The 25,576-nt window shown below is 44.9% G+C and overlaps 1 protein-coding gene across 4 annotated transcripts in view; it reads right to left on the bottom strand.

Annotated features, from left to right (window-relative positions):
• The window catches only part of PAWR (pro-apoptotic WT1 regulator), a 166,313-nt gene that overhangs the window by 72,579 nt on the left and 68,158 nt on the right, over positions 1 to 25,576 (bottom strand). The window lies entirely within an intron of this gene.

The following is a 25,576-nucleotide window of genomic DNA, read 5'->3' as shown; positions in this document are numbered from 1 at the left end:
AAGATAATCAGGATTAATACGTTCCAAATCTCATATATAATATCAGACACTTGCAAAACGTTGTTGTGTGTACAAGACAGACAAATACAAAGAGGGCCACATGCAGACAGGTTGATTGTGCGGTACTGGCGGCATCTTCTAAAACAGAAGGCACATCAAAGCTCGTTGTGAATCTCTGGCATGCTTTCTGCTGCTATCACAACAGATGTTCGTGGAGGGCCATTGGCACACATGGGCAAGGAAGCAGCATTAATGAGTCGCTGATGCCAGTTTCACGTTCTCACCTCTTCCGTTCATTGCGTGCCCGTAAAGGCTGATGCCTGGGCCGAGCAAGGTTAGAAACTGTCATCGGAGAAAATGCCAAACTATGAAAATTTTTCCATTCCAATTAAGTGCACATCTCTGTGCTGCAGCTCGGATGTGAGTGTGGAAACATCTAGGTTATCCTGCCAGCCCTTCGTTGTCCGTAACGAAGTAAAGCAATTAATCCACTGCATAGATGATGCCAAAGGGAACAAGACGACACTCTGACATCGCGACGTCGACCAATATGCCTCCGTCCACATTATTACATCATTATACAAACTTGTATCAAGGTGTATTTAAATCCCTTCAGCTGCACTCAAGCATCACATTTTTACCTGACATGACCTTTGACCTTTGACGCTGAAATCCAATCAGTTCATCTTTGCATCATAATATATACTTTTACCAAGTTTTTTTATTTTTTATTTTTGTATACAAGATCGAGGCTCGTGTAGAAGTTAACATTAATCACAAAAAAAAGGACGCACAAAACATACAATAGAGGGAGCAGGAGACAAGATGGGGAGAGAAAGGGAAGCACACAAGTACAACAGTAGAGAACAGGGACATCGAGAGATCTGTGGGAGGGAGGGGGCTTTGGGGGAGGACGCATGGGAAGGGGGGGGGGGGATGGGAGAGGTATAAAACACATGGACACTGCTAGGACTTCCAGGAAAGAAGTCGGTATTTCAAAAAAGTGGATCTGGGGTGAATTAACGGGGGTAGAAAAGATCAAGGTTTTGGATGGGGGAAGATAAGACATGGTGGTGAACAGCTGTTTTAAAGACCTGGAGGGAGAAGTGGGATTGAAGAGAGTGAGGGAGTTTGTTCCAGAGGTGGAAAAAAGAGGAACGAAAAAGTGAAGGTGAGCAGAGAGTCTTGATTTTGGCAGTTTCACAAGAAGAGGGTTTCTGGCAGATCTTGTGCATCCTGTAGGAAAATTTGGGAGACAGAGCACAGGCAGAGCTGGGGCAGCTAGGCCAGAGAGGAGTCGGTAGAACACAGAAAGACCACCAACCTGCCTGCGCTGAGTGAGTGAAAGGCCTTCAGAGTTAGCCTCGTCACGGTAGATACCAATGATCCTGAAAGCTTTGGTTTCAACAGCGTGAAGCCGAGATAGGTGTGAGGCACGAGCACCAGCCCATAGGGGAGAGCAGTATTCCATTGAGCTGTGGACGAAAGCCTTGTAAGTGGTGAGGAGCTCAGGTGTGCCAAGGAAGGACTTCGCACGACGGAGGATGCCCAGTCGGCGACTGGATTTGGAGGCCAGCAGGAAATGTGGTTATCCCAGGATAGATCATGGCAGATAGTGAGACCCAAAAACTTGACTGACAGAACTTATTGGAGAGGATTGTTGTGAAAGTAAATGGGAGGGTTGTCCAGTCAGTCTTTTTGGAGAGACATAGTGAGAGTGTGAGATTTGTTTGGATTGAAAGACATGTTCCACTTGTTTGACCAGTCTGTGATTTTGTCCAGATCTGCAGAGAGTGAGGAGGCTGCAGACTGCCGATCTGAGGGATGAGATATGGAGTGGCAGAGATTGGAGTCATCAGCAAAGAGATAGGGAGGATTTTCCAGAGAGTCTGAAAGATCATTGATAAAGACCAGAAAAAGCACAGGACCCAGAACACTGCGTTGGGGAACTCCAGCTTGAACAGGAAGGGGAGATGAGAGAAATCCATTCAGGGCCACACGTTGACTACGACCAGAGAGGAAGTCCGCAAGCCATGTGTGGAGATTACCATGGAGATCACAGGAGGAGAATTTGGTGAGCAGAGCGGGATGCCAGACCGTATCGAAGGCACGTGATATGTCAAGAGATACGGCTCTGGTTTCCTGTATGGCATTGAGGACCTCCATCCATTGTTGAGACAGCAGAAGCTGCATGTCCGGAGTAGAATGACCTGGTCTGAATCAAAATTGATGATCCGAGATCAAGCCATTGGAGAAGAGGAAGGATTTGATGTCAGAAACAATGATGGATTCCATGACCTTGCTGATAATTGGAAGCAGGCTGATTGGTCTGTAGGTGCAAGGATCTGTTTTTGCACCTTTTTGTGTAAAGCGGTAATGTTTGCTGATTTCCAGGATGCTGGCAGATGGCCTTGAGCAAAAGAGAGGGTGAAGAGAATGGAGAGAGGGTGAGATAGAGTGGCAGAGCAGGATTTTAGGACCCGTGGGCTGATGCCGTCTGGTCCAGTTGCAGAATCGGAGTCGAGGTTTGACAGAAACCTCTCCACCTTGTCGGGAGAGAAGGACACAGAGTTCAGGAGCAGCTGGGTACGACTGGGTACGGTGGGTACAGAGGGAGATGGGTTTGGGACACATGATTTTGAGGCAAACACAGAGTTGAGGCATTCTGCTTTATCACGTGCAGTGTCAGCTGTGTAGCAGTTTGAGGTAAGGGAGGGGATGGAAGGGGAACAAACACCAGAAACAGATTTGACCAGATGCCACCAGGATTTGGAGGAGGGAGACAGGTTTGAGAGTTCAGTCTTGAGAGTGGAGAGATATTGTTTCCTGGCTATCCTGAGGGTAGATACACACTTGTACCGAGCTTTGTGAAAAGCAAATAAGATTGCCTTCAGTTGGATTAGCCTTCCATGAGGTGAAGGCAAGTTGTTTCATGGCAACTGCCTCGCCACACGCTTCAGTGTACCATGGACGAGAGGAAGGGTATGACAACTGAAGACGAGATGGGATAAATCTGTGCATGAGAGAGAGCAGTTTGGTCAAAATGCCATCACTGGTTCACAAGTTAGAGCAGCAACATGATTTTTTTTTTACATAACAGGTCCTCTGACCCTTGACCTCTTGAACCCATAATCCAATCTGTTTATTTTTCCATCAGTGTACATACTTGTACCAAGTTTGACTTAGTTCACTTCAGCCGTTCTTAAGATATCGCGGTAACAAAAACTTATTACAGAATCTGACCTTTGACCTTTGACATGTGGACCGCAAAATCAAATAGTGCATCATATTACACGCTTAAAACCAACTTTGGTCAAAATCCCATCGCTGATTCACAAGTTATAGCGGTAACAGGACTTTAACCTAAAAGGGCCTCTGACCTTTGACCTCATGACCCCTGTAAAGTATCTCGACAAACTGCGATCAATTGTCGTACGCGTTTATTCACTCTGCCAATCAAGGCCCGATTCACAGCAGCGCCATCCGAGCTCTGGCGTAGGGATACAACCCGGTCCCGGTGTAGGGATACAACGGTGAACATTTGCACTGCATACATGACATCCTCCCCTTTAAGTCCAAAATTACCAAGAGCAATATACGTGCTAGATTTCCAGAATTGACATTTCAAAAGCAACATTTCCAAAACATGTGAAAATATGTGTGCAAACGGTTATGAGAATAATGAAAATACGTGAAAATAGAACATGTGTCAACGTGAAAAAAAACATCTTCAAAGATTCAACCGGTCGGGTGCTTTTCTCTCACGCATTGAGCGTCGCGGTGTACCAGTGGATACAGAGTCCGAGGTGATTCCTTTGGGTCGCGGTGTACCAGTGGATACAGAGTCCGAGGTGATTCCTTTGGTCTCCACGAAGGGTGTAGCGTTTGCAGAGGTTTTCGGGGCATCCGAGCTGGCTGGAGCGGCCACGACGATCTCCGGCAGTGGCGGGTCGAACTGTTGTGCTGACTGTGACGATGCTACAGGCTCCATCGACTCACAGTGACGGTAGGTTATGTGGTCCTGATGTCGACGAATTTTGCGGCCGTCCTGCAGGCGAATCACACTGGACAGTGGACCTGGCTTCTCGATGATGTCTCCCGGTAGCCACGTCGCACCTGCACCAAAATTTCGGGCAAACACTGGATCTCCAATGTTGATACATCGACTGTTGGACGTCTTATCGTGCACCAACTTTTGATTAAGCTGGCTCTGATAAACATTTGATGATATGTCTGGTTTGAGATTGTCAAGTGTCGATCTCAAGTGTCGTTTCATCAATAACTCAGACGGAGCTGCTCCGGTTGTTGATTGTGGCGTGATGCGGTATTTGAACAGGAGACGAGACAGCTTTGTTTCCAGGGTTCCCTCCTGAAGTTTCTGCAATCCGGATTTGATGATTCCCACGGATCGTTCGGCCAAGCCATTTGAAGCCTGGTGATGTGGGCTGACAAACTTATGTTTGATGCCGTTCCGACGTGTGAACTTGGCAAACTCGGTACTGGAAAAACACGAACCGTTATCACTCACGATCATCCTGGGCAGACCATGAGTGGCGAAACAGCGTCTGAGTCTTTCGATGACAATGGCTGACGTAGTACCACGCGTCACATAGGCATCAATCCATTTTGTGTGCGCGTCCGTAATTATTAGAATCATGCTGCCGTTAATAGGCCCGGCATAATCGAGATGTAGGCGATGCCACGGTTCGCTGGGCCATTCCCAGGGATGCAGTGGCGCTTTCGCAGGTGTATTCCGGGTGCTCTGGCAGGGGTAACAATGTCGAACATGATGTTCGATATCAGCATCAAGATTCGGCCACCACACATAGTTTCTGGCGAGTGACTTCATCTTCACAATCCCGGGGTGACAGTCATGGATTTCATCCATGACCCTGGAACGCAGATTTTTCGGGATCACGACACGACATCCCCAGAGTAGGCAACCATTTTCCACGCTGAGTTCGTTTTTACGTGCTTTAAAAGCCGCAAAATCTGGGTCACCCTCAGGTAGCAAATGCCATCCAAGCTGTACAGCCTGGACAGTTCTGGACAGAACGGGGTCTCGTCGAGTATGAGTGCGGATCTGGCCAGAATCGACAGCACAATCTTCCAGATGATCCATCAGTGCGATAATGGATCCTGGTGTAGGGGAATCATCAACGGATTCTGGAAGGGGTAACCGACTCATGGCATCTGCATTTGTGATAGACGAACCGGGCTTATAACATATGGTGTAGTCATAAGCAGCGAGAAACAGGGACCAGCGGATGATCCTGGGTGGTAGTGTGTCAGATGTCGCCTTAGTTGGACCAAACAGACTGATCAGCGGCTTGTGATCAGTGCGAATCGTGAAATGATGTCCAAGAAGGTACTGGCGAAATTTGCCAACGCCGAAAACGATTCCCAATCCTTCCTTGTCAAGTTGGGAATAGTTTTTCTCTGCCGGGGTCAACGTTCTGGATGCAAATGCAACCGGTCTTTCTGTACCATCAGGCATCACGTGCGATAATACACTCCCCACTCCATACCGACAGGCATCGCATGTCAGCACAAGATCCTTCTCTGGATCAAAATGAACGAGAACATTGGACGATTTGAGCAGATCCTTAGAGGTCTGGAATGCTGATTGTTCACTAGACCCCCAGCTCCAGGAGACTCCTTTCCTCAAAAGCCGATAAAGGGGGCCCAAAACGTCGGTCACATTCGGGATGTAACGACCATAGAACTGAAGCAAACCGAGGTATGACTTCAATTCGGTCACATCTCGTGGAGAAGGAGCATCCTTGATAGCTCGGACTTTCTCATCTGTCGGGTGTAGACCCTCGGCATCAATCGTATGACCCAGGTACGTGACTGATGGCACCATAAACTTGCACTTGTCTCGACGCAAACGTAGGCCGGAGTCCGAAATCTTCTTCAGAACTCTCTCCAGGTTCTGTAGATGTTCCGCGTCCGTACGACCAGTAACCAGAATATCATCCTGGTAACAAACGACGTTGCGTTCGGCGGCAAACAAACTGTCCATGACACGCTGATAAATTCCAGGTGCAGATTTCACTCCAAAACTAAGTCGGTGGTACCTATACAACCCACGATGCGTGTTGATGGTAAGATACTGTTTCGAATTCTCGTCCAAGCAGAGCTGTAGATAGGCGGATTTGAGATCGAGTTTCGTAAAAGTCTTGCCTCCCGTGAGACGAGCATAGAGGTCTTCGATCCTCGGGATTGGATATTTATCCAATGAAGAACACCTGTTCACGGTCATTTTATAATCTCCACATATGCGGATGGACTGGTCCGATTTTATGACTGGAACGATGGGCGCCGCCCATTCGGCATACTGGATTTGCTCGATGATCCCCAGATTTTCAAGATGATCCAGTTCCTTGTCAATCCGCTCACGCAGGGCGAAAGGGACTGGGCGAGCCCTGCAAAATATAGGATTGGCATCCCGGTCAACCCTGAGTTTAGCCGTATGTCCTTTCAAGGTTCCAAGCTCATCCTTGAAGACATCCGGGTACGTATCCAGCACATTTTTGAGTGTGTATGCTGCGGTAGGAGAAACATTGGCTGCCCGGAGTTGATGAATGCTTTCCCACTTCAGTCGAATTATGCTCAACCAGTTCCTGCCGAGTAAGGAAGGGCCCTTTCCAGGAATGACGATCAGGGGTAGGTGAAACTCACGGTTATCGTAGCCCACCGTGACATCACATGTACCGCAGGGAACAATCTTCTCACCTGTATAGGTGGAGAGTCCATAGGTAGTAGGTTTCAGATGGGGTCGGTCAGCATCACTCCACAGGTTTGTGAAAACAGCATGGCTGATGAGCGAGACGGCCGCACCAGTGTCGACCTCCATTTGCAATGGTCGATTGTTGACGACAACATTGGCAAGAAGAGGGTCCCGCCTATGGTGAGAATCAATATGAAGCAGGTCATACGATTCTGAGTTGTCGGAAACAGAGCTCACCTGGTCAAGCTCGGGTTCCTCCGAACCGATAAACTGATGAATCTTGTCAGCAGCTTTTCCTTTTCCCGATTTGCGAGTGATGCAAGCTGGAGCAATATGGCCAGTTTTCGAACAGAAATGGCAGGTGGCATCTTTGAACCGACACGTCTCCGGAGGGTGCTTTCCGTTGCACCGAAAACAGTTGTTGTGGGTTTGAGACTGCACTGGCTTCTGACGAGGAGCCTTGTTCCAACGTTGTGGCTGAACATGATCCAACCGATTCACAGCAGGGCTGGTACCAGATGAGCGAGTGGCACCGATGCTTGTAGCGTTGCGTTCAGCACTTTCCATGGAAATTGCGGTGTCTCTGGCATTTTGGAACGTCAGTCTTCTCTCAGCAAGCAGGCGTCTACGAGTGCGGTCATCGGACATGCCAACCACCAGCAAATCACGAAGCATGTCATCAATCGTGTCCCCAAACTCACACAGATGTGACAGTTTTTTGAGGTGTGCAATGAAGTCTGCGATCGACTGACCTTGCTGCTGTCTGCACATGTAAAAATTAAACCGACACAGGATGACTGAAGGAGATGGGTTGCAATGTTCCTTCAAAGCGGCCTTGAGCTCTGCATACGTGAGCTCCTGGATTGTCCGAGGCCGAATCAGGTTTTTAACGAGTGTGAACGTCTCACCTCCGCAAACGGACAGGAAGACGGCCTTCATCAGGCCTTCGGTCGCAATGCCGTTCGCCTCGAAGTAGAAAGACAAACGCTCAGAATACGTGTCAAAATCCCCCTCATGAGGGTCGAATTCATCGATATGGCCGAAAGATGTCATGGTCTAGATGTTTACCTTCGTCGCCATGTAAAGTATCTCGACAAACTGCGATCAATTGTCGTACGCGTTTATTCACTCTGCCAATCAAGGCCCGATTCACAGCAGCGCCATCCGAGCTCTGGCGTAGGGATACAACCCGGTCCCGGTGTAGGGATACAACGGTGAACATTTGCACTGCATACATGACAACCCCAAAATCTAATCGATTCATATTTACATCATAGTACATACTTGATCGAATTTTGATTTAATTAAACCACTTCAGCCGTTCTCAAGTTATTGCAGTAACGAAAACACATCATGGACTGATGGACAGATGGACGGCCGGACAATCGGACAGTCAGAAGGACAATACGAATACCTAATGCCTTCGGCGACTTCGTCAGCGGAGAAAACAGAAATGTACAAAAAGAAAATTCAAATATAAACAAAAAAAAGACTAATAATTTGTTTGCCCCCGCATCAACAGTAATTCAGAAAAAGCAATTGATCTAAATTAAATTTGGAATAATTACTTTTCCTGACAACATCACAAAGTCCAAAATTGGCAGCACATTCAGGTGTCTGTACTTTTTTTTTGGACGCATTTTGCATTTGCAATAGGAGGGTCCAGTTAAATCTGACAGAGAGACGTTCAAAAGTAATGCCAACATAGTCACCCTCTCAAGATCAAAAACACTTTCATAAATAAAGAAGAATGTCTGAATAAAGAACACAAATTATTTATATTTCCCATTTTTCTTGCTCAACCTGCACCTTGACAGTGAAAATGCATTCCTTTATAACTTGATATTCAATTTTTGCATTATTCATTGTTTGCAAACAACAGACAACCTAATCATTCCTTTTCAGACACGTATGACTGAAAGGCATTTGCATCAGCTCCCGACTGCGGCTCCTGCAAATGCCTTTCGACTGATTGCCGACAGCAAAAAGGAATGCATTGCCTACGTTGGAATTAGAATGTTCCGGAGCTTTCCCGCAGTTCCCAGTTGACTTCATGAAGAAAAACAGATCAGGTCACCATAGATGGCCAATTACTCCGCAAAGCCTCTTGAATTGTGCGAAAGGAAAATACAGTGAAGCCTATAGCAAAGCAACTGCAATATTACAGGTGATTTGCTGCAACTGAATAATCCCATTTAAGGGCCTTCTAATAATTAAGTACACACGTGAAGGAAAGGGGGGAAGGTGCACAGCAAATTGAGATTTTAAAAAACTGAGAAAAGGAAGAGCATTGAGGAAGCTCTGAGAAAGAGAGAGGAGGGTCAGAGTGTTGGGAGAATGAGGAGAGAAAGGAAAGGAGGTTGTGGGTAGATGAAGTATAAGAGAAGGAAAGATAAACCTACAGGTAAGTTATAGGTGGTGGGTTTCAATATTCCCAGCATTATTGAGAACGAAACACAGGCCCTTCCATTATATTTAAGCTCTTGTACAGTCAATTACAATACGCTGTATTCATGCAAGTCAGGATGTGATTCAATGAAAAACAAACTATCTGATCGAATCAACAACCAAATGGTACTTGACCTTTTTCCAAGCAGTAGCTGAAAGCTAACGGAGGAGCTTTTACCAAAAAAAATTGCAGCACAATGACATGAGAAAACATCAGTGAAGCAATTTACATTAATTAAAAGAACATCAGGGGACAACAGGACAAATCCTTTGAGTGTATGTACTCAGTGGATTTGTCCATTGTTGGAAGGGAGGAGAGGGTAAGGCAGGTGGAGGGGAGTGGAGGGGGGAGAAGGGGAGTGCAGGGGGAGAGGGGAGGGATAAGAGAGGGGAGGGGGCTTGGTAAGCATTTGATATTAACTTTGATTATATATACACAGTCGCAGAAAGCCTGAAGTCGCCTGAACCAATATATACACAGATTATATATACATATATATATATATACAGTCACGTGAAAAAGTAAGTACACCCCATGTAAAGTCTTGACTTTTTCAACATATTTCAACATACAGCTATTTGATCTTCATTTCAACAATATTTATAGATAAAGGTGATATAATATAACAAATATCATGAAACATTTACATTTTGTAGTCCATTGTATAATTTAAATAAACATAAATGCAAATTTCACATGTGGAAAAAGTAAGTACACCCCTACATTTATCACTACTTCAAATACCTAAAATTTGAATCAGGTGCACCAGCTCAGGTGCAAATGATTAGAACATCGTTAGAGAGGATCTTGGAGGAACCTGTCTTATGTAATCCTCAGACAATTAGTTTGGTTTGCTCTTTGTTGTTGAAGTGTGCGGCGTCACCATGCCGAGATCAAAAGAGCTCTCTGAGGCCTTCAGAAAGAAGGTTATAGATGCCCACGAGTCTGGGAATGGATTTAAAAAGATCTCCAAACAATTTGAAATCAATCATTCGACTGTCCTGAAGATCATCTACAAGTGGAGAAGATTCCAAACAACTGCCAACTTGTCCAGGCCAGGCCGCCCCAGCAAGTTCAGCCCGAGAGCAGACCGCAAGATGCTGAAAGAAGTCTCTAAGAACCCCAGAATGTCATGACGGGACCTACAGGTAGCTCTTGCCACTGTTGATGTCAAAGTGCACGAGTCTACCATTACAAAGAGGCTGCCCAAATTGGATATACATGGGAGGTGTGCCAGGAGGAAACCTTTGCTGTCCAGAAAGAACATCAGGGCAAGACTAAAGTTTGCCAATGAACACCTAGGCAAAGACCAGCACTTCTGGAACAATGTGCCCTGGACAGATGAGTCAAAGGTAGAGCTATTTGGCCACAGTACCAGAAGACATGTTTGGCGAAAACCAAAGACAGCATTTGACCAAAAGAAACTGATACCAACTGTAAAGCATGGTGGTGGAAATATTATAGTTTGGGGCAGCTTTGCTGCATCAGGGCCTGGGCAGCTCACCATCATAGAATCCACTATGAATTCTTCATTGTACCAGAGGGTGCTTGAGGATAATGTGAGGCCATCTGTAGGAAAGTTGAAGCTCAACCGAAGGTGGACCTTGCAACATGACAATGACCCTAAACATACCAGTAAATCCACCAAGGAATGGTTGAAAAGAAAGAAATGGAGGGTTCTAGAATGACTAAGTCAAAGCCCGGATCTAAATCCCATCGAGATGTTGTGGGGGGATTTGAAACGAGCTGGGCATGCAAGAAACCCCTCAAACATCACACAGCTGAAAGAATTCTGCATGGAGGAGTGGGCAAAAATTTCTCCCAGTCGATGTCAGAGACTGGTAGACAGTTATAAGAAACGCCTACTTGAGGTTGTTTCTGCCAAAGGGGGCAATACCACCTATTAGAGCCAAGGGTGTACTTACTTTTTCCACATGCGAAATTTGCATTTATGTTTATTTAAATTATACAATGGACTACAAAATGTAAATGTTTCATGTTACTTGTTATATTATATCACCTTTATCTATCAATATTGTTGAAATGAAGATCAAATAGCTGTATGTTGAAATATGTTGAAAAAGTCAAAACTTTGCATGGGGTGTAGTTACTTTTTCACGTGACTGGATATATATATATATATATATATATCTATATATATATATATATATATATATATATATATATATATATATATATATATATATATATATATATATATATATGTATATACAAACAGTCGGACCCCGCTATTCGTGGTTCCGCTATTCGTTCCACCTATTCGCAGGTGATAAAATGCGACCTGTTTCTCTATTTGCGGAAAATTGTCCCGTGAATTCACGGGTTTTTTTCTATTCTCGGCCATGTTCCACAAAATATCGTTTTTTTCCCCCCTATTTGCAGCCATGTTCCGCACATTCATGGTTTTTCAGGGGCGCAAAAAAAAATTCACGAGCCTCTAGCTTGCCACATTTATAACACCCATCTTTCATCAAACATACATAAAGCAGCTGGACATACACAAAAAACATCAACGAGCCACGAGCATGACTTGCTTCTACATTCACCTATATGTGCTTTGCGTTTTCATGGCTTTTGCGGCCGCGAAATTTAGACGCACTATAATCGAGAGCTTCGCGGGATGTTCCACCAGCTGCATAACACGTCATCCCCGCAAGTTACTGTACAGAATAGAAACACTCCACAGTATTTATTAGTGCAATTAACTATCTTCATTTTCCCCCATTGAAACTGGCACGGTATGCATTCACGGATTTTCATCGACATTCTCGGGATTTGTCTCGCCATTTGCGGGATTATCACCAACATTCACGGGCTTTGTCTCGCCATTTCCTGCATTTTCATCGACCTTCGCAGATTATCATCGACATTCTTGGGATTTGCCTCACCATTCACGGTTTGTTCCTCTCTATTCGCGAATTTTCACGACTCGGAAACCGATTCCCCTCGTCCGGCAGCTAAGCTAAATATAGCATCACAATTGTGCATTTTGTGAGGAAAGCACCAAATTTGGCACACTAGTAGACGATCATATTATGAAAAGATCTGGATATTGGGCCATCTCAGATTCAGAGATTTGATTTTTGCAAGATTTGCAGATTTTGCAGATTTGCAAGCTGAGATTGCAACGCCAGGGACGGCCGACTCCTTCCTACGAGCTGCCCACGTCACCCGCACAAGAAGAGCTCATCAAATCACTGCAGCGGCACTGCACATCCTGCAACACCGTGCGTATGAACGCCACTGTATGACATATGCTGATGATGCAGAAGACCTGCCTGAGTTTGAAGACTGGTGTCACCAGAGAGGAGAAGACATTCCCAACTTTCAGTACTGGGCAACTGTGCTGGAACTAGAGATGTTGGTACTGGTCTATGTGCGTTCTCTGTGGCAGGCTTCATTCACGATGTACCTTGATGCCCTGATGGAACTGGTCCCATGGTTCCATGCTTTAGACCACACACACTATGCCAGGTGGGTCCCTGTTCACCTGAGGGACATGGTTGCACTCCCAATGAAGCACCCAGATGTAGCCAGAGAATTCAGAGCTGGCAACTTCACTGTACAGAAGATGAAGAAGGTGTTCTCTTCGATCCCAATCGAATCGAAATCTTGCAAAAATCAAATCTCTGAATCTGAGATGGCCCAATATCCAGATCTTTTCATAATATGATAGTCTACTAGTGTGCCAAATTTGGTGCTTTCCTCACAAAATGCACAATTGTTATGCTAAGTTGCCCCACTACCCCCCTTTTCCATTGAAACAATGTCCCGCTATTTGCGGTTTCACAATTCGTGGATTTTCCAGGAACCTATCCCCTGCGAATAGCAGGGTGTATATATCATCTTCTTTTTTTTTTCTTTTTTTTGAATAAACAGGAATTGAATTCCTGCATGGGGCTGGTGTGAAAAATTCTGACTCAACCCGGGACTCGAACCAAGGACCTCCATCACTTACGCGGTGACAGCCCACTGAGCCATTGAGTCTACGGAATCTCCTCAGAAATTTTCCACACTTAACTGTGCGAGCTTTATAATGGCCGATGTCTTACGTGCCTGCCAGGCAGACCCCGGATGTGAGCGTAAGTATATGTATGCGCATGTACATTACACACTCATATGCAATGCCTTCAGAATGTATTTAAAACCCTTGACCATTTTTCTCATCTTGTTGTGTTGCAGCCTGAGTTTAAAATCGATGAAATTGAGATTTTTTTTGTCACTGATACACACATAATATTCCATAACGTCAAAGTGGAATTTTGTTTAGAATTTTTTTGCAACTAGAGAGAGGGTAACAGAGATAGAGAGAGGTTAACAGAGAGAGAGGGGGAAGAAAAAAGACAAAACGATCTAAACACTCGTGTTGTAAGTATGGTAATAAAATTGCTTCCTGTCTCATTTCTTGGAAAATCTTATTTGTAAAAACAAAAGCAGTGTGTTCGTACAGTATAGAGTGCCATTTCAAAGAAAGTAAAATTTTGGTAAATCATATAAAGATGTTTGACAATCTACATTTTGTATGATGCCACACTTCATTTGTAAATTTTAGAAATCACTATACCAAGATTGATTTTGCATGAAAACTGGGATGTTATTTTCTTTTTGTGGAAAAACTACACGATATCAGCAATACGTTTACATTTTGTTCCAGCGGTCTTAAAGTGCTGTCAGAAAGGCTCCTAGATTGGAGGAAAGCTAACAGGAAATTCCAAGGTCTTGTCTCGCATGACTGGCTGGGTTTTGTAAACAGGACTGCACGACTGCTCTCTGAAAAGCACGTGCGGAGGCCTGCGGATCCCGCAATGACCCTTCCCGGCAATGGAATAATATGGCATGGAATGCTCATGGCAGGAATATTAAATTCATCAACAGCTTTGTACTGGTCTCTCCAAGTTTTCTTTAAAAAACTACATAAATCCATATATACAGATTATGGCCTCCATTATTCTAATGCCGAAATCAGTGTAATCATCACCAAAACGACAATCTCATTTTGAACGCAGACTCAAATCAGGAATTGCTGAAATGATATTGAAGTGTAGCCTCAATAAATCCTTAAAATCGTGTTGATCACCACATACTTATCGTTATAAAATCCCAAATTTCTTATAAACACAAAGATATTCATTGTTACTTTGCGAAAGACGCAACAAGATGGCGTCTCCATTGTTACTCTTCATGATGGAAGGTCAGACAGAGACACAATGACTTTTTTAATCCCTTCATAAAAATTCTCTCATTGAAGGAAAGGTGGCAATTCATTTTTGGTTTATTGTGATATAGTCTGATATGATGGTACAGAAAGAGCTGGCACTCCCTCTGCACCTAGACTAGACAACGCAAAGGTGCTGTCTAGTCTGGGTTTGATTCCCAACCCAACCTTAAAGTATTGGATTGGCGTTTTACAGACACACGGTTAATCACTGCGTCCCTCGGATGGACGTTAAACTGGGTGTAGCATTAGTTAGTGGACGTTTAAAATCCATTGGTGTCCTTCGCGAAGAGTAGGCGAGCTATTAAGCCCAGGTTTCTTAACACAGTAACATCGTTTTCGTAATAATAATAACGATAATAATAATATAGTAAACATAATCATAACATTGCAATCCCTTTGTAGTGACTGCAAAGTTACTGGATTGAAGCGGTGTATGGTTGGTTCATTGTTGACTCAAAACATAGAATAAACCAGTGTCTCAATGTAATCTCTTCACTTTCATGGTGACGGACAGATAAGAGACTGGGTGGAGATACCAGTTAGCAAATATCGCGAAGAGTAGGCCGGCACTATGAACAAATTACAGATTCCTCCACTAACCAAGCTACAAGGTGCACTGCATCAGCAAGACAACGACCCTTTCTTTAAAAAGTTGCTCACCTTGGACAAAAATTGTAACCGAATCTAAGTCCAATAGGATCAACAAATACAGATGAGACATAGAAATCTCATCAATTTCTAGCATTGTAAGGTTATTGTACCACATTGTCAAACATGCTAACAACCAGACAAGCAAACCCAAATCAAATTTTACAATCAATCCATGATTGAATGGAAATATTCAGAAGAAGAAAAAATCTTCCTGTAGTTGAACACTTTTGTTAGCCTAAGGCGACCGGTAATGGTGTTTTCAAGCTCAATATACTGGACAATGGTGCCCAAGGGGAATTGGATAGGGAAGGAAGGAGGGATAACCTGAAGGAGAGGGCAGGGGGGGGGGGCATGGGGAAGGTGGGAGAAAAATAAAAAAGGGAATATCGCTAGGATGGATAAATTATGTTTGACTAATCCAGATTTTTTTGGCTTGTCCAGACGGATGGCGGTCCCAATTAATCCTAATTAGCAGAGTCCTAGTGCATAAACACTGAGTGTTTAGTGCGCTTGAGCTGGAAGCTGATCATGTACACAAAAGCGAGCTTACCCATAACACCCACCATAGCATCCATTTTCAGTTCTCCGGTTATTTTTAAATCTATTTTTTGTTGTGGCACAACAACCAGTCTCAGATGCGACATGCATAGCGCCAGCAACTTCAGACAGGAGGCTACCAAGGCTATCTATTCCTGGTTTGATTCACTCCCCAACTATAAACTGGCACCCTGGTATTTCACAGGGCAAGCGATTGGATCAATGAGAGCGCCATCCATGAGATGAGATGCTAAGCTGGGGACCAGTCTGACTAAATTGGTTGCTGGTCGACGTTAAAAGATCCCACGGTGTATTTTGCAAAGAGCACCTGATTGTTGTGAGCACTCTGAACAAATTACAAATTATTGCCATAACCACTCATGGGGCTCATTCCGGTCGCCATCTCATCGAGGCACTGCCAGTGCACTAAAAGACCGGTAATCTAACGAGATACCTAGAATTCCACCATCATCCCACCGTGGGTTTACCCAGTCCAGTTGGCCCAGAAATGACACACACACACACACACACACACACACACACACACACACACACACACACACACACACACACACTCAACCACAACCTCAATCAGAAAAATGGAACAATAAATAACTATTGCGTTAAGAGTATGCAGGCCCAGAACAGATGGTGCACAAGCCCCGGTTGGGCACCTTAATACACAATCCTAATTTGTCTCATATTGCAACATACAAAGCTTCTAAACCAGTATGGCTGGAATCTGAGTGTTATTGCTGCTTCTATTATTATTATTAGAATATTACCATTAATATTATTATCATTATTCTGCTCTAATTTGTGAAAGATATTTCAGGATTCTGCAAGACTAAAAAAAAAACTTTAGATTTCACAGGTTGGTTACAATTAACGGGATCTCAGTTTCACAGGTTGGTTACAAGTAATGACATCTTCATTTCACAGGTTGGTTACAAGTCGTGAGATCAGGTGTATATTCTTGAACAAAGATGATTGGTGAAAAAAGCTTGGTGGCCATCTTAGATTTATGAGTTTTTCATCAAAAAAAATCAAAAGATTTTCTTCTTCAGAACCATTTTACCGATCAGTCCGAAACTCATTTACCTCTCATTGATGGACCGGGGGCTACAATCTTGCAAAGGAAAGGTACCTCTGTATAAAAACAAGACCGACAGTCTCACAGCGGCGTAGCCAGGCTTGTTTGATACTTTAGTTGAAGAGGATAGTATGACCTGGGTGGAGATACCAGTTAGCAAATAATGTAAGTGTTAAATTATTTTGAAGTACTCTAAGTCTCTTAGCTGTCCGTCACCATGAAAGTGAAGAGATTACATTGAGACACTGGTTTATTCTGTTTTGAGTCAACAATGAACCAACCATACACCGCTTCAATCCAGTAACTTTGCAGTCACGACAAAGGGATTGCAATGTTATGATTATGTTTACTATATTATTATTATCGTTATTATTATGAAACCTATGTTACTGTGTTTAGAAACCTGGGCTTAATTTTTCCGAAACGACCTGAAGGTGAGGAATGAAGGCATGAAGCCTAAGGCCGATACATACTGTGATGTTGGAAGAAACGTAGCACCTATACTTTCGATATTTGATGGTCATTTTAACAATCAGTTTGTTTATGTTTCACACTGAATTTAAATCGTTGAGGTAGAGCATGGCGATTGTGATATATGACAGGTTCGACGATATGTTCGGCCTGAATGACATTGGAATCAAAATGGCGGTGTGTGGAGTCAGCCGTCATATGCCGCAATAACATAAGAGACGTAATCACATCACATCACCCCTGTCATGTGACCAGATCCTCAGCTCTGATTGGTGTACGTTTGTGAGGGACGTATGTACATACGAACAGACAAACTATTCCAGACGGCTTTGCCCTATGGGCTATGCCATAAAAATGTCTGGCACTGTCAAATAAAAATCGCCCATTTATCGACATCAGGAAATTGATGTATTGTGATGAAACATGAAATGGTTATCAGCTGTAGTGATCATGACACATGTGACCACATCTGGTGAATACTTCCTCGATCGTAACCAAGAAGGCATCTACGCCGATGCCTATTCAAACAAGAAAGACGGATTTTCAGAGGTTTTGTAGTTTCATAAAAGTAAAAAATGTAAAAACATGAAGCAATATTATGGCTGTCTTCAATGCTCGGTGTTACTGCTCGGAATCTGTGATATGTTGCTGGCAACTCCAATCATCTGTTTTTTGTACATTGATCTAAGGTTAACGGTGGACGAACTTGTACATAAATCACACACAGGACAAAGACAACAGTAGATATCAGTGTAGGTCAATGTGATTTACAAGAACGTTAATAGACAATTGACAATTACATCTTGGTAAATGGGATTTGAATCTCGGTTCCGGATCATCATAAGCTGTTGGTTCAAGTGGAGACAGGCCATCAATTAATCCCAGGCATTGATATATAATCAAGCAATGTCATTGAACACTATCGAATGTCATCTGCCTCCAATGTCACCTTTCAAAACACTAACTACTGCAATGTTATGGCAACATTTTAAAAAAGCAAAAGCATGTATGAAGGTTGTTCAAATTTCATCTGGGCTTTTGTTTATAAAAGGAAGCTCTTGTTGAACAACTGAAACATCAAGCAAGTTGAGGATCCGATTATTTTGACAAGTTCGTCGGACTTATAAACAGTCCTGGTCAAACTTGGACGATTTCTTATTCAATCATACGTGTTAACATGGAGATCGAGGAGAGTGGTGGGATTACAATAACATACAAATGTCTCACCAAAAATGCCTTCAATTTGGCAAAAAGAAAAATCCAGGTCGGTGACCTTGTCTCCTACACTCACGGTCCAACCATTCTCCGACACTTCCCAGGCCTCTCCACTCTCCCCACAATGTCGTCATGCAGGCCCTTTTTTGCTTGAACTTGACAGATGAGAGACGAGTGGAGATAAGGTGAGGAAGAAAGAAGGAAACAGAAGAGGCTAGGAATGTTACAGAGAGACTTGAGAAAAAGAAAAATCCAGAGGGAAAAGAGTGCCTTTGGTGTAAAGGTGAAAAACTCTCAAAGAAGCACGATACAAAAACACATGACGTCACAGACACATTGAGGCCATGTCGATGTTTTTGTTACAATTTGTATGGTGTAAATGTTTTCATGTCATCCTGTGTAACACAATAAATAATAATAACAGCCATAAAATAATAACGTTCAAATATGTGGGAAACATTTTATCATTGCCATCGCCCGCAGGGTTTATACTGTCACAATAAACTTTCAATAACTTGTTTTGACGTTGCTGCTGTGCGGGTAATCACATTTCAACAACATTTAGCGCAGAAACCTCTCAAGGAAACAGTTTTCACTTTTTAAAAGGTTTTATTTTCAAAAGAGCGAAACTCAACCCTGGGTAGATCGGCAGTCTGCAGCCTCCTCACTCTCTGCAGACCTGGACAAAATCACAGACTGGTCAAACAAGTGGAACATGTCTTTCAATCCTGACAAATCTCACACTCTCACGATGTCTCTCCGGAAAGAGTGACTGGACAACCCTCCCATCTACTTTCTGAACAATCCTCTCCAAGAAGTTCTGTCACTCAAGCTTTTGGGTCTCACTATCTGCCATGATCTTTCCTGGGAAAACCACATTTCCAAGCTGGTCTCCAAAACCAGTCACCGACTGGGCATCCTCCGTCGTGCGAAGTCCTTCCTTGGCACACCTGAGCTCCTCACCACATACAAGTTGCTTATTCGTTCGTTCGTTCATTCTTCGACGACGTGTTTCTCCCCCATTTCCCCAGATAGATTGTCAAATTTCAACTCGTTATTTTATCGTCCATGCGTTATTGTTTTGATTTTAGTTACTTTTGGTTTGAATTTCCTGTAACTTGTAATTATTTAATCGTGTTCTGCTCCTCGTGTGCGGCCTTGTAGTTGTACCCCCGTCGGTGTTTGTTATCTTAATCGTGTTTTGCTTGGCTCTTAGTTTTTTTCCCTTCTACCCCGAACATAATACTCTGTCTAACGTTCTAAATCCCCACCTCTCCCCCCCCCCCCCCACCCCCAACAAACAAAAAAAAAACCAAAAACATTTATTTTCCTTTCTCCACGTGTACTGTTGACTCATCCTGTATTTTCTGTCCAGGTGTGCTGTTCGCCCCGCCCCCATTAACTCCTTGCCATCCACCGTTTGCCCTTCACGTGACTCGTGGTGGTCCCTCTCGGCTCTTCCCCCGTTGGTATTTTTGTGCACATAAGATTGTTCACGGTTCTGTTTAAATATTATTTAAATATGTATAACCTTTCCCCTTCAGTGTTTTACTCAGTGGTATTTTACAACACGCTGTTTTTCTTCCTATTTAAAAGGCTTTTCTCAATTTCCTCTCCAACTCATTCCACCTCAAAAAAAAGAAATTCAATATCTTATACGTCTCCCTCTCTACATGGTCTAAATTCACATTCATTCCATCCCTCCTCCATCATTCTGAACCGGATTGCTAACTTGAAAATCACAACAAACCCAATTTGTTTTCAATGTTCGTCTTTCATTAATCATCCACTTTCTAAACTCCCCTCTTGCCCCTCCCATCCAAATCCCTCCCCTTGCACCTACACTCCTAAACTCCCCCCTTGCCCCGCCACTCTTAAACTCCCCCCCTACCCCTCCACTCCTGAACTCCCCCCTTGCCCTTCCACTCCTGAACTCCCCCCTTGCCCTTCCCCTCCTAAACTCCCCCCTCACTCCTCCCCTTCAAAACTCCCCCCCAACCCCTCCCATTCAAATCTCCCCCCATACCATTCCTCTCCAATTCTCCCTCCTCCCCCCTCCTCCTCAAAGCTGCCTCCTCCCCACTTCGTCTCCCTTCTATCTCATACCTCCACCCCCCCCCCCCCCAACCTTCTTCTTTCCTCTGCCCCCCCTCAAACAAACCCTCTCTGTGCCTCATCCCTTCACCTTCAAACCTTTCATCCTCCTCATCCTTCCCTTTCTTGGAACTCTTCTGCAATCGCTGACACACTAACAACTGCTCTCCCTACCTCCCCCTCTCATCCTTCATCTTACCCTACTCCTCCCCTCCCCTGTCCTGTACCCGATGCTCCCCCTCTCTCTTCATTAACGGTATGGACCTCAAACATCCGGGGCCTTCGCTCAAACCTGACTGATCTCTCCATACAGGTTGCTTCTGACAATCCAGACTTGATCTGCTTAACAGAGACTTTCCTCCTTCAAGATGTCTCTGATTCCTTAATATCTCTTCCTGGTTACTCCCTCCTCCGGTATGATAGACCTGAGCCTCGGCCTGGTGGTGGGGTGGCTATCTTTATCAAAAACTCTCTTCCTCACTCTCCTTGCACTGCCCTCTCTCCTCCTCACCCCCAGGAGTACCTCTGGCTACGGCTTCCTCTCCGCTCCCACCTTTTGTTCATATGTGTTCTGTACCGTCCCCCAAACAGTGATGACTCCATCTACATTTCACTGTCTGACAACATGGACCAACTTCTATCCACTCATCCCAACTCTCTCTTCCTCATATGTGGTGACTTCAATTGTCATCATGCCACCTGGTTGGGTGTGGGTTCCTCTCTCACCAGTCATGGCACCTCAGCAAAGGACTTCTGTGACTCACTGGGATTGACACAATCTGTCAATTTCCCGACCCGGATCTCAGCCAATGGAGTATCTTCTCTTCTAGACTTGGTTATGACTAACTTCCCTGCTAATGTCTGCTGCTCTTCTTCTGCTCCAATCGGTTCTTCTGATCATGTGCTTGTCAAAGTGGACATCTCTCTGGCCATTCTCAGAGAGCCTCCTCAGCGTCGACGAGTCTGGCATTTCACTCAGGCCGACTGGGACGGTCTTCAAGCAGCCATCAATCGTCTGGATTGGTCTCCCATCTCCACTGCCTCTGACATCAATTCTTCCTGGGAATTCTTCCAAAGCAAACTGATCTCTCTCATGCACAAATTTATCCCATCTCGCCTTCAGTTGTCTTACCCTTCCTCCCGTCCATGGTACACTGAATCTTGTGGTGAGGCAGTTGCCCTGAAACAACTTGCCTTTGCCTCTTGGAAGGCTAATCCAACTGAAGGAAATCTCAGTTCCTTCCACCAAGCTCGGAACAAGTGTGTGTCTACCCTCAGGAGTGCCAGGAAGCACTATCTCTCCTCACTCAAGAATGAACTCTCAAACCTGTCTCCTTCCTCCAAATCCTGGTGGCGTCTGGTCAAATCCGTTTCTGGTGTTTGGTCCCCCTCCATCCCCTCCCTTACCTCAAATGGCCACACAGTTGACATCGCACGTGACAAAGCCGAATGCCTCAACTCTGTGTTTGCCTCAAAATCCTTAGTCCCAAACCCATCTCTCTCTGTTCCCACCTTTCCCAGTCGAACCAAACTGCTCCTGGACTCTGTGACCTTCTCTCCTGACAAGGTGGAGGAGTTTTTGTCAAACCTCGATTCTGATTCTGCAACTGGACCAGATGGCATCAGCCCACGGGTCCTAAAATCCTGCTCTGCCGCTCTATCTCACCCTCTCTCTGTTCTTTTCACCCTATCCTTTGCTCAAGGTCATCTGCCAGCATCCTGGAAATCAGCAAACATTACCGCTTTACACAAAAAAGGTGCAAAAACAGATCCTTGCAACTACAGACCAATCAGCCTGCTCCCAATTATCAGCAAAGTCATGGAATCCATCATTGCTTCGGATATGAAATCTTTCCTCTTCTCCAATGGCTTGATCTCTGATCATCAATTTGGTTTCAGACCAGGTCACTCTACTCTGGACATGCTGCTTCTGCTGTCTCAACAATGGATGGAGGTCCTCAATGCCAAACAGGAAATCAGAGCTGTCTCCCTTGACATATCACGTGCCTTCGATACGGTCTGGCACCCAGCTCTGCTCACCAAACTCTCCTCCTATGGTATCCATGGAAATCTCCATGCATGGCTTGCGGACTTCCTCTCTGGTCGTAGTCAACGTGTGGCCCTGAATGGATTTCTCTCATCTCCCCTTCCCGTTCAGGCTGGAGTTCCCCAAGGCAGTGTGCTGGGCCCTGTGCTTTTTCTGGTCTTTATCAATGATCTCTCCGACTCTCTGGAAAATCCTCTGTATCTCTTTGCTGATGACTCCACTCTCTGCCGCTCCATTCCTCTTCCCTCAGATCGGCAGTCTGCAGCCTCCTCACTCTCTGAAGACCTGGACAAAATCACAGACTGGTCAAACATGTGGAACATGTCTTTCAATCCTGACAAATCTCACACTCTTACTATGTCTCTCCGAAAAGATCGACTGGACAACCCTCCCATCTACTTTCTCAACAATCCTCTCCAAGAAGTTCTGTCGCTCAAGCTTTTGGGTCTCACCATCTGCCATGATCTTTCTTGGGAAAACCACATTTCCAAGCTGGCCTCCAAAGCCAGTCGCCGACTGGGCATCCTCCGTCGTGCGAAGTCCTTCCTAGGCACACCTGAGCTCCTCACCACATATAAGGCTTTCATCCGCAGCTCAATGGAATACTGTTCTCCCCTATGGGCTGGTGCTCCTGCCTCACACCTGGCTCGGCTTCACGCTGTTGAATCCAAAGCTTTCAGAATCATTGGAATCTCCCGCGATGAAGCTATCTCTGAGGGCCTTTCACTCACTCACCGCAGGCAGGTAGGTGGTCTTTCTGTCTTCTACCGACTCCTCTCTGGCCTTGCTCCCCCAGCTCTCTCTGTGCTCTGTCCCCCAAATATTCCTACAGGTCGCACAAGATCTGCCAGCCACCCTCTGATGGTTAAACTGCCGAAATCTCGGCTCTCTGCTCACCTTCACTCTTTCATTCCTCTTTTCTCCCGCCTCTGGAACAAACTCCCACACTCACTTCAATCACACTCCTCCCTCCAGGTCTTCAAAACAGCTGTTCACCACCATCTCTTATCTTCCCCCATCCAAAACCTTGATCTTTTCTACCCCCGCTAATTCACCCCAGATCCACCTTGTTTGAAATTCCAACTTCTTTCCTGGAAGTCTTGGCAGTGTCCATATGTTTTATACCTCTCCCACCCCCCCCCCTTCCCATGCCTCCCCCCCAAAGCCCTCTCCCTCCCACAGTTCTCTCGATGTCTCCATGTCTCTCGGTCCCTGCTCTCAAATGTTGTGTTTGTGTCCTTCCCCCTCTCTCCCCATCTTGTCTACCGCTCCCGATGTTATTTGTTTTGTGTGTCTGTTTGTCTTTCTGTGTTCTGTGTGATTAATGTTCGCTCTTTCACGAGCCTCGATCTTGTATCCCAAAAAAAAAAAAAAAAAAAAAAAAGGCTTTCATCCGCAGCTCAATGGAATGCTGCTCTCCCCTCTGGGCTGGTGCTCCTGCCTCACACCTAGCTCGGCTTCACGCTGTTGAAACCAAAGCTTTCAGAATCATTGGAATCTCCTGCGATGAAGCTGATTGTGAGGGCTTTTCACTCACTCACCGCAGGCAGATAGGTGGTCTTTCTGTCTTCTACCGACTCCTCTCTGGCCATGCTCCCCAGCTCTGTCTGTGCTCTGTCCCCCAAATATAACTGCAGGTCGCACAAGATCTGCCAGCAACCCTCTTCTGGCGAAATTGCCAAAATCAAGACTCTCTGCTCACCTTTACTCCTTAATTCCTCCTTTCTCCTGCCTCTGGAACAAACTCCCTCACTCTCTTCAATCCCTCTCCTCCCTCCAGGTCTTTAAAACAGCTGTTCACCACCATCTCTTGTCTTCCCCCATCCAAAACCTTGATCTTTTCTACCCCCGTTAATTCACCCCAGATCCACCTTTTTGAAATACCGACTTCTTTCCTGAAAGTCCTTGCAGTGTCCATGTGTTTTATACCTCTTCCACCCACCCCTCTGCCTCCTCCCCTCTCCCCAAGCCCTCTCCCTCCCAGAGATCTCCCGATGTCCCTACTCTCAAATGTTGTGCTTGTGTGCTTCCCTCTGTCTCCCCATCTTGTCTCCCGCTCCCTTTATTGTATATTTTGTGTGTCCATTTGTTTTTTTTGCAATTGATGTTCGCTCTTACAGGAGCCTCGATCTTGTATAGAAAAATAAAAAATAAAAACCCTGGGTTCTTGTTGAGTTGTAGGTTTGAAATACCAAACCTTTCTATTTCAATGTCCTTCTTGCAAGGAGTAAATTGCAAGGGAAGGGGTTGGTATACTGAATAGAAGAGTTCGAGATAATGTGAGTGGTGAAGACAACAATTATCTTTGTTGTTGTGAAGAACGTTCTTTCTCCCTTATAATAGACAATGAACAACTGAGCACCGTGTGTAAATAGCTCAACAAGTGTTCCGCCGAGTTGCCTAGTCTGGGTTCTGGCCTCGTTGGATTGAACAAGAAACCTGCTGTTGTGGTACAAGCATTCCATATTTTAGTATCACTAGTAGGCCTGCTCTCCTGCATATACTTGGATGTAAATGCTACAAAACAAGAGTTCCAAGTGATGAGTGGCATTCAAAAAGTTCAACAGATGAGACTCAGAAGAATCACAAAGCACATCAACATTTTTATCACGATGTAAATATTGTTTCGATACCTGGATCGAGGCTCATGGGGAATGCTAAATACAAGGTGTGGCAGGTTTATAGACCACCAATGGTGTTGGGGGAGGGGGGGGGGGAGATGGACAAATGCAAGGGATAAATGAAGACCAGCACCGAAGTGAGTAACAATGTCTGAGAGAGCAACAGGATGGAAAAGAATCAGCATGATTGTGTAGAAGTGATCATGGATGCATGGGTGAGGTAGTGATGGACAATGCATGTCAAAGACTGAAGTGAGGAAGATTAGTAAACAGCTACTCACAGATGATCCCACAGAATACACAGTTACAAGAATAGGGGGGATGAATGGATGCAGGTGGGCAACCACTCAGAACTATAAAAAGGTGAGCAGGTGAGGGTTTCTTGAAGAATGCGTGCGACCAGAAGTGACTCAAGGAGGGCAGAGG

Source organism: Myxine glutinosa, chromosome 3 (assembly GCF_964187855.1).
Source record: "Myxine glutinosa chromosome 3, kmMyxGlut1.1, whole genome shotgun sequence".
Taxonomy (NCBI): domain Eukaryota; kingdom Metazoa; phylum Chordata; class Myxini; order Myxiniformes; family Myxinidae; genus Myxine; species Myxine glutinosa.
The sequence above is the reverse complement of the archived record's forward strand: the minus strand, read 5'-3'. Positions and strand labels throughout refer to the sequence as shown.